Below are 9,370 nucleotides of genomic sequence, written 5' to 3' on the forward strand. Positions count from 1 at the left end.
AGTGGTATAAAGCCTTGCGACAATTTTCGAACTGTAAACAGATCAACGCACCTTTTTTCACCGGAAAATGGTAAGAAAAGGTTACATGTGTCATGAAGGAATGGAATTTTACCTTAAAATGGGTACCGCTTGCCATGCCCTTTAGTTTCTTTGACATTAATAAATCGGAAATAAATGCAACTTCCGATCGTTCTTTAACAGATGTGTTGAATGGCATCCCGGACAAGGGACGCGATATATTTATACTGCACGTTTTCGCCCATTACACTAGACTACGTTATCATATGTTTCGAGACAAAGTTCGAGCCATGTTGCCTGCTTTACGAGAAGCTTTAAAAAGAAACAAAGAGCTTCAAGTGGTTGTCAAGTCACCCCATATTTATTATTGTAGAAAGTGGGTACCGTGTGTGAATGATTTCATGGGTCGTCATCTAATTACCATATTGCACCAGGAGATGAAGGGGTTTATACATCAAATCAAATACTTGGACGATTGGGATATGTCTGTGTCTACAGCAAATGCTAAGTTGCATGCAAGCGATGATTTTATTTGGAAGATGATACAATTAATGATCGACCACACTTGTAAAATCCCATTTTCACACGAAAGTCGCATTAAAAACTTGGGAAGATTTTTATAATTCCACATATATTTATTTATGATATATATATTTATATATAACATATATTTACATTTCACATATACCTATATTGAATAGCAAAATCGTGATAGTCCATATATTTCATTACTTTAGTAAACCTATCAGGAGCGTAGGACCCATTTTATTATTGGAGGGTCATTAATAAATTGAATTAACATAGTTTTCAAACTCATGAACCGCCACGGGCGGAGGGCCAAGATATTATTAATATGCCTAATAGAGATAAACATGTATTGGTGAATGAGAATTTAATTTGTTGTTTGCGGTTTAAAGTCCATTCCCACCGCGCAGGGCCCGTGCAATGGGGGTAAGTGGGCTGCTCTGACAATTGTCAAGGGGCCTGAGGGAAGCCAAATAATTTTTCTGTTTAAAAATTATTGGTAAATTAATAAAAAAAAAAATACGGTTACTTGATAGTAAAGCAGAAGAAAACCGATGACTTTTCTGAAAGTGGGTTGGATTAGAATCGGATTCTTTCAGTCCATAGTTTTGGGAAAGATTGGTCAATTAAAAACTACAGGCCACCGGCCCGACGACCCATTCTCTTTCCGTTCGAGTATCTCGTCACCGTCAGGCGTCAGTGTATCCGGACCCCGGTAGGTAATCGGGGCGTCGCCCGGGTCTGTGTGTCAAATCTCATTGTTTTAGTGACCCCCAATTACCCAAATATATGCTACAGACCATACATCTTTCATTAATTTTTGAGCCCGGGGGAAAGAAGCCTCGTCGGTTCAGTGCATATCCATTTCCTGTGGGAGGAAACCGGAGTTCCCGACGTAAACCCACGAAGTTGAGAAGGAGCCCCTATCACCAAGCTGCAAACGCTACACCACTAGGCCATCCCAATTCCCTTTTTTATATACCACATTTGGGGGCCACAATGGCTAGGTGGTTAAGACGCTGGCTCGCTAGCCTTGAGGTCGGGTGTTCGATCCCTGCATTGGCCGAGAAAGTCCATCCAGATTTACCGACTTGGTTTCTCCTTGTCAGTGGTGCAGAACGGAGAGCCTGACAAGGACAGCTGTCTAGTCCTTCGGATGAGACGAAAAACAGAGGTCCCGTGTATATATTGGAATGCACGTTAAAGATACCCTGACAGTTGGAATTCGATATAAGAGTAGGCGATAGTGCCGCTGGCCGGGCAAAATTTCCCTCATAGCACACTGTATGGCGTATGCCCTTCTTCATTAGCTATATACCAAAATTCCCATACTTTTATTCGAAATAACTTTGATGGGAATGTATAATTATGGATGTATTATGTAACATTAAGATAAAGAGCTGGTTGTTCTTGCTATAATAATAGTTCCGAAATAGATAATTCAAAATCAATATATACTGAAAATGTCATTCAAATAACTTTATTCTGAGCCACGTTATCACTGTTTGACAAGATGTGGCAAATGCTGTTTCCTACTGTAGCAACGTTTACTTGTTAATCGATACTCGGTCGTGTTTTTCCATTTTAAATTTAAATTATTAAATGGTGACCGTGTTTCAATCTTTTTAAATCTCCACTTTTCAATAGTCAAGAGAGTTGATTAAAGGCTTATCATGTGAAGTTGATTAAAGGCTTATCATGTGAAGTTGATTAAAGGCTTATGTGAATGAATGTCTAAGCGATAATTTATATAACATTTGAAGCCAAAAGTAAAGAACTGTAATAGGCAGATTTAGCTCTTACATAATGCATCTTTAAACATCAATTTATTCATTTTTATAAATAAATACACTTAACCATGATTTTTGTTTATTGTTCAATTTCTAAGCTTTGAATTTTTAATTCGAGTTTTCTTTGCTTTAATCTAAATACTTTAATGTTCCCTTTTAAAAAATTCTCCGTCTTTCTTTTACCTTAAATATATAAACACATTTTTTAGTTCCATGCCAATTGTACTTAGTTAAAAAAAACATTATGTGATTCCTAGAGCCTATATTATTCCATGCAATTAAGTCAATGAAATAAGATGTTTCTTTGTTTCAGATACATTGGTTATATTGCCATCGCCTCTGTCTGTGTGTGTGTATGGGTGGGTGTGTGGCCTACAGGCCACAATCCTTAAGTGACCATCTTGAAACTTTACATACTTATTCCTTATACCCTAAGGATGATCCCTATTGTTTTTGGTGCATGCCCGACCCAATAAATAAAATCTCCTACTCGTCTTTTTTGATATCAAAAAATATCAACACTCGTTGAAAAAGTAAAAAAAAAATCGGCAGAGCCTCGTTTTTTGTTACTTTTTCAACTTGTGTTGATATTTTTTGATATAAAAAAAGACTGGTAGGAGATTCTCTACATCACCCAATCCCATTTTACATGCACAAATAGATAAATATAATTCTTTGCTGTAGATTTCACTTTTACTGAACATTACGGCGTAGTGATACATCATTTTTTGACAGCAATTCAACCATTGCAAAGTCCTTTATGTTGACCCAGTTTTTCCATCAAGGTCAATTGAATAACAATAGTTCATTTTTAATAAAAAAAAGTTGCTTTTAATAAGAAATGAACTGTTCTTTGAAAATAAAAACAAGTAGTTCCTTTTCAACTGACCAATCAAATTCATGTAAAGCAGTAGATTATGAAATATATCACACAAGCGATATCTACTGTTGAATGTATTATTGGGTGATAATGTAAACTACCCGGGTGTATTGATGACGTATTAGAGAGAGATAGAAATGGCCGTTACATAAACTTGTCATACTTGTTACTCGTCTTGTCTTTTGCCTACATCATGAACCTGACCTGGACAAGAGGTAACGAAACAGTTGTGAAAGCTACAACTTGCAACAGAGCAGGACTAACCTATCGATATATTTCCTATCGAACAAAACACAATAAACTCACCCTAGTAATTTATGCCAACATTGCCACAACGTATGGAACTCCTCACACTGATTTCGTAACCGTTAGATCAACATGATGTAACTTTGTCCTGTGGGTTTTCACAGGGATCAGTGCTTGGTCCTGTATTATTTGTACTATACACTACACCCCTTGGTATAATTACCGACCAACATTCTATCCAACATTTCTCCTACGCCGATGATACATAGCTAATTGACGTTTTCAACCACACTCAAGTAAAAGAATCCTTAAATCGCACAGCAGCATGTTCACAGTCCATAAAGTCCAGGTTGACACACAACAGTCTAAAATTGAATGATGAAAAAACTGAAGCTATGTTAGTTGGAACCTCCAAACAACTACGGAAAATAACAGAGAAGAATACAACAATCGGTGATTCAATTATTGACTTCTCTGTCAGCCTGAAAACTCTAGTGTTTTCCTTGAGTCAACACTTACTATGGAAACACACGTTGATGAATTGTGCCGTATATGTTTCTATCATATACATTGCATCCGAAACATCCGCCACCTCCTCTCGACAGATGCCGTATTGATTATGCAAAGAGTCTGCTCTACTGACTCACCCAAACACTTACATATATTTTACAGAGAATCCAGAATATCGCAGAACATCGCTGCCTGGATTGTAATAAGAACTTCAAAATATTCACCCATAACTTCGGTGGTAAAAGTCTCTTCACGGTTGCCTGTCAAACCACGGATTCAGTATAAAGTTCTGTCAGTAGTGTATCAATGTCAAAATAATCTTGCTCCCTTATTTTGCTCTAAACTTTTGACAAACTATAAACCCAAATGTACTTAAAGGTCGCATAGCAAAAATATACTTGCTGTTCCTAAAATAAAATTAAAACAATTTGGTGATAAAAGTTTCAGTGCTGCTGCACCTCACCTTTGGAATCAGCTACCAGTAAACATTAGAGAATCGCAGACTTTCACAATCTTTAAGTCACATCTAAAAACTGATTTATTTAAACTCTATTACCCATATTAGAAACAAATTGTTTATGTATGTTTTTATTAAAGAGAGACTCCTTAAATGTTGCGCTTTGAGCATGCGTATATGGGTGGATTATTAAGCGCATTACAAATATACATTATTATTATTAACTGTCAAATAAGTCCCGAAGCGTATTTGATTACACCCTTAGTGCCCACGCCGGAAATGTGCACTACGCAGGCGCAAACAACTTTAACAAAAATATATCAATTTAAAATTTCATTTTGATTTTAGTTAAAATCTATTTTAGTGATTTTAGGTTAAGTTTTTGTGAAACGGGCCCTGGTACACTCTGTTTTGATAACTACATTATGTTTATATATGAAATACAGGAAACTACAACATCTATGATAGTATGTTATGAGTTATTATAATATTTACAAGCCTAGAACTAAAACACTTCATTGTCTGTGGGAACGTCCTTCTGAGAATAGTAAATGTTTGGAAATACCTTAGAGTCCTAAAGGTGGCTTAAGAGCAACACACTTCTTCATAATGCTACATGATGTTCTCGTCCGGCCTGCACTGTAAGCCTTTTCTGTAATTTTTACAGACTTGTTTCTGTAAAACGCCTACAGCGCAGGTCTGTTATCCTGATAACAGACACGAGTCTGTTAATATTTAAGAAATACAGAATTTCGTCCGTAAATATGACATACGGGTGTTTAAATTAAAGTGACGTCATCGGTCTTCCTGGGCTCCATTACTGCGAAGACCGTTAGTTAGCGGCAAAGAGGAATCCCTCAACATCGAGCACAATAGTTGAACACTATAGTCAATACCAAACATTGCAGTTTTAGGTAAGTATACAGTAGGGACACATCTTTGTTTGACATAGATTGATTCTTAGCATTCGTAAAAATGTACGGTAACTGATTTATGAAATAGTAGGAATAGACTCTTCTACTTCTACTTCTAGACAAATGGACATACATGATACTCACATACACTGTCACAGTGTTAGTGTTAGCACAGAGTAAAAATACACTCTGGTGTTAGTGCTAGGCCTAATATTTTTTCGCATTGTTTTTGGAGGCTTCAGTTCTAGTTGAGGCTACTCGGATGACATAATAATAACATTGATATAGAAAAAAAATATATGAACTATGAAGGGCTAACATTTCTGGGCTTCATTAAGTTCATAGTCTCAGGTCTGTAGACTAGGCCTACCACTGAAAACCATTATTAAGAATTTATTGAATTGTCAATGCATTGTCTGGATAATGATCTTTAATTTTTTATTTTACTATTTTTTTTAGGCACAGCTTATTGCATCCTTGAGTGCCATTCCTGTCATCTATAGAGTGGGCTACCCAGCCTTTCTCTGGGTTAGTAAAAAATTTTCAAAGGTAGGCCCTACTGGTAAAGAAAAATTATAAGATTGAATTTACTGAAGATAATAATTTTGGGAGTTGAGCGCATTGTTAATGAAAACCAACACTTCCTGCCCTCTGCTTGGACCTTGAAATTTGAGGGGGTGGTTGGACGAATGGTCTAACCATGGAGCTTATATAAGATCCATGGTCTAACATGGGCCTTAGTTAGGTCAGAATGAAGCCTATGTCTTTGAGTCAAGTGGCGTTGAAAGGAGTAAGATTGCCTGACTAACCGTGTTCATTTTTTCTGGGTCGTTCGTTTTCCTCCCACTGTTTTTAAAAGACCTACGGTTAAAGCGAATTATTGAAATAAAATTCTATGTTTATTAGTCCAAAAATGACCTAGTTCGTGTTGTGTGTGGATGTTATTTCCCATTTCTCTCTCCCAGCTTGAACCTTGGGGTAGGTCTTATTAGCAACAGGTGAATCCTATTTTAGTCTGCTTTTAGATTTACCTGTCATAGGTGCAGAGTCGCCACTGGTTAGTCCAAAAATCTGATCAGAAACCCAAGATGCGGTAACGATAGAAGAAAGCATGGGTTTTAACCCGGAAAGCAATGGGTGTTACGTTAGTTACAGCTACTACCAATATGAATTATGATCAGAAAAGTTCAACCTAACTTAAAGGAGCTAAATCTGTATTCTTTGGCCCCGAGAAATGAACACAATGGGTCGCAACGATAATAATCTATTATGAATGTCTATAAACTGATTTACATTCAGTCGTTTCTGTTTTTAGTTTAATTTGTAATCAGTTATGCTCGGCGAAATATGTCCAAATTGAATGGCAGTCTGGTTATTCCAGTATACACTGATAGTATGTGTGATATGTTTAGTCTCCTGGGGGGGTTGGATGGCTGAATGGTTAGCACGTGCGCGCTGTACCATAAAGTCTGTCATTGAGTCAACTGGCGTGGTTTCGAATCCCCGGTTGTACGTGGCAAGGAGTAGGGTCGCCTGTCCAACCTCGTGGGTTTTTCTCCGGGTCCTCCGGTTTCCTCCCACTGCTAAAGACCCCTACGCGCAAGCGAATTATTGAAATAAAATTAAAACCATATGTTAGTCCTGAAATGACCTAGTTTGTGTCGAGTGGACGTTAAACCCCATTTCTCTCTCTCTCTCTCTCTTTAGTCTCCTGTTTGTGGACATGAAACTTCATTTTCTCGCACATTTAGCTCCCTTTTCCTTAATTAAAATGTGTTCTTTTGAAATGGATGTCATAAGAAACAACCTGATTGAGAATATTTGTTTTGCAGGTGCATTTTTGAAATTAACCCAGATAACGCACAGAAATCATGAAAAAGAGGAAGACTCGAGTGTGCCAAAAAGTATATAACTAATCACTAAACTGTCAAACTTTAAATGGATGAAGTACAGTTACAACAATAGCAACAATATACCGGTACTGTGAGAAGGTATACGACGGTATAGATGCCACATTTTGGTTCAAGGTGCTTTAAATTCTGGGCCACGGTTTGGTTAACATGGTACAGATATTTTAACTGTCCATTTTCATCCGATGCAGAATACTCCCCTGTAGTTCATGTGACAAGAAGGAGAAAAGATGGCTTTCGGCAATGAAACATGTGTCCCGCTGAAAGTACATTCCCCTCCGGCGAACCACAAATCACGGATATAGGAACATTTTGAATCAAAAACGTCAGATGGAAAAGCAGTGGCTAGGGAGCTGGAAACACGTCCAAGAAGAAATACTGTGATATGTATCGTTGCAACCTATGATGCAATAATGTTCATGCATGCAAATTTTAGGGATAGGCCTATTGAGTTTATGGTTAGTTTTTATACACCAGCACATAGTGTGTATAAAATAGGTGATAAGGGACCGAGCCACAACCCTTTTATGAGTGATACTTTGTAAATGAGACTTTAAACGCACTGCAAGAAATCTTTTTAATGAATCTTCTTAATTAAACTTGATCTTCTTATTGTACTTTTGATAAGATGTCCGTTTACTTTAATGGAAAAATCTTTTGGTCATTTAATTTGTCCATCAACAATTTGGTACATTTGTAAAATTATCCTCAGTTCATTTTGTCTCTAAATATGCGGCCGTGTTGCATAAACATTAAAATTGTGTAACTCTCATCTACACATTTCATTTTGGGACTGGTTCATTAACTTTGTCAGTAGTCGAGTTCCATCTAAATTTTTATCTATGAGACTGAATCAATTTATGCCATTCTCACTAAGGAATGTACATGCTTAGGCAGAGTTATTGTGCAAAATTTAATAATATACATTTTCAAACAGAGATTAAGCTAATCATTGAAACAAGCTGTACATTTAAGGTGGAATAATAGGAATTCTGCATTGATGCTGTTCTTGTTTTAAAGTCATGATACTTTTGGGGTTCAATAATTGTTAGATTTTAAATTGTTCATTTAAACATTTAGAATGCAAATTCATTAATTCCAAAAATTTGAATGATTTCATTATTTCATTAGATCATGTTTTACTGTTATAATTTACTTTCATGTTGTTGATGTTTTAAATAATAGATTTGAGGTAAATATTACAACACCTTGGTTAAGATTTTAGAAAAAGATTTGAGGATTATTCTATTGTAACACACTGATTATATATTTGTAGAATAGATTCAGAATGTTGTTGTTCTACTATAAAAAAAAATTCATTTGAATATTATAATGTAAATGTTACATGTACAAGAATTTGAATGGATAATTTCATTATTGTTAAATTTATATTTTGTTGCTACCCATTATTTGATACATCCATGGAAATTTTCACATACATTTTTTAATTGCTGGGAATTTTTGTTTGCTTGTCTTGTGAGAACTTAATAAATATTTTGGAGAGTTATTTCCCTTGTTAATAGGGCAACAAATTCTCTTTTTTTTTTAAAGTCGTCACTATTCCCTGTACAAATGTTCATTATTATTAATGAAGAATTATGAAAGGAGCTTTGTTTTTGTTGAAATATACCACCAAACTGCTTGACAGCCAAAGAATATGTTAGATCTCTAAACATTCTCCATATTGTAATATCAAATCTGCTCTTGATCCAATGTGTTAAAAATATGAATTTGTGGTTGACAGGTTTTTTTTTAAGGCAGTTGTTAGCTTTACTTACTGACAGTAATCTCCAATTTCCAGTATTTTCAGGTATTTTATTATATCTTAAACTATCATGTAAAAGCATTTTTGAGGAATTAATTGTATCTTATATTGTTTTGAATAATTAAATTCTGTTTTAAATCTTAAGTAAATGTCTTTTTGATGCTTATCATACCATAAGTTTTTTACAGCTGTAAAACATTTTCCGTAAAATTTACGAACAAATGGCTGGCAGCTAGGTTGCCAATCTTTGGACGTAATTTTTACGACATGTTCGTAAAAATATATTTACGGTGTGTCGTAATTTTTACGTACATTGGTTGGCAACCTAGCTGCCAGCCATTTGTCCGTAAATTTT

General features: G+C 35.7%; 1 long non-coding RNA gene across 1 annotated transcript; it reads left to right on the forward strand.

The window, feature by feature from the left end:
• The first annotated feature begins 5,066 nt into the window (after positions 1 to 5,066).
• LOC126822158 (uncharacterized) lies at positions 5,067 to 9,033 on the forward strand. The gene is made up of 3 exons (XR_007680690.2): positions 5,067 to 5,340; positions 5,800 to 5,868; positions 7,173 to 9,033. It is a non-coding gene; the product is annotated as an uncharacterized LOC126822158 (long non-coding RNA).
• The last annotated feature ends 337 nt before the right edge of the window (positions 9,034 to 9,370 follow it).

Source organism: Patella vulgata, chromosome 5 (genome assembly GCF_932274485.2).
Source record: "Patella vulgata chromosome 5, xgPatVulg1.2, whole genome shotgun sequence".
In the NCBI taxonomy this organism is placed as follows: Eukaryota; Metazoa; Mollusca; class Gastropoda; family Patellidae; genus Patella; species Patella vulgata.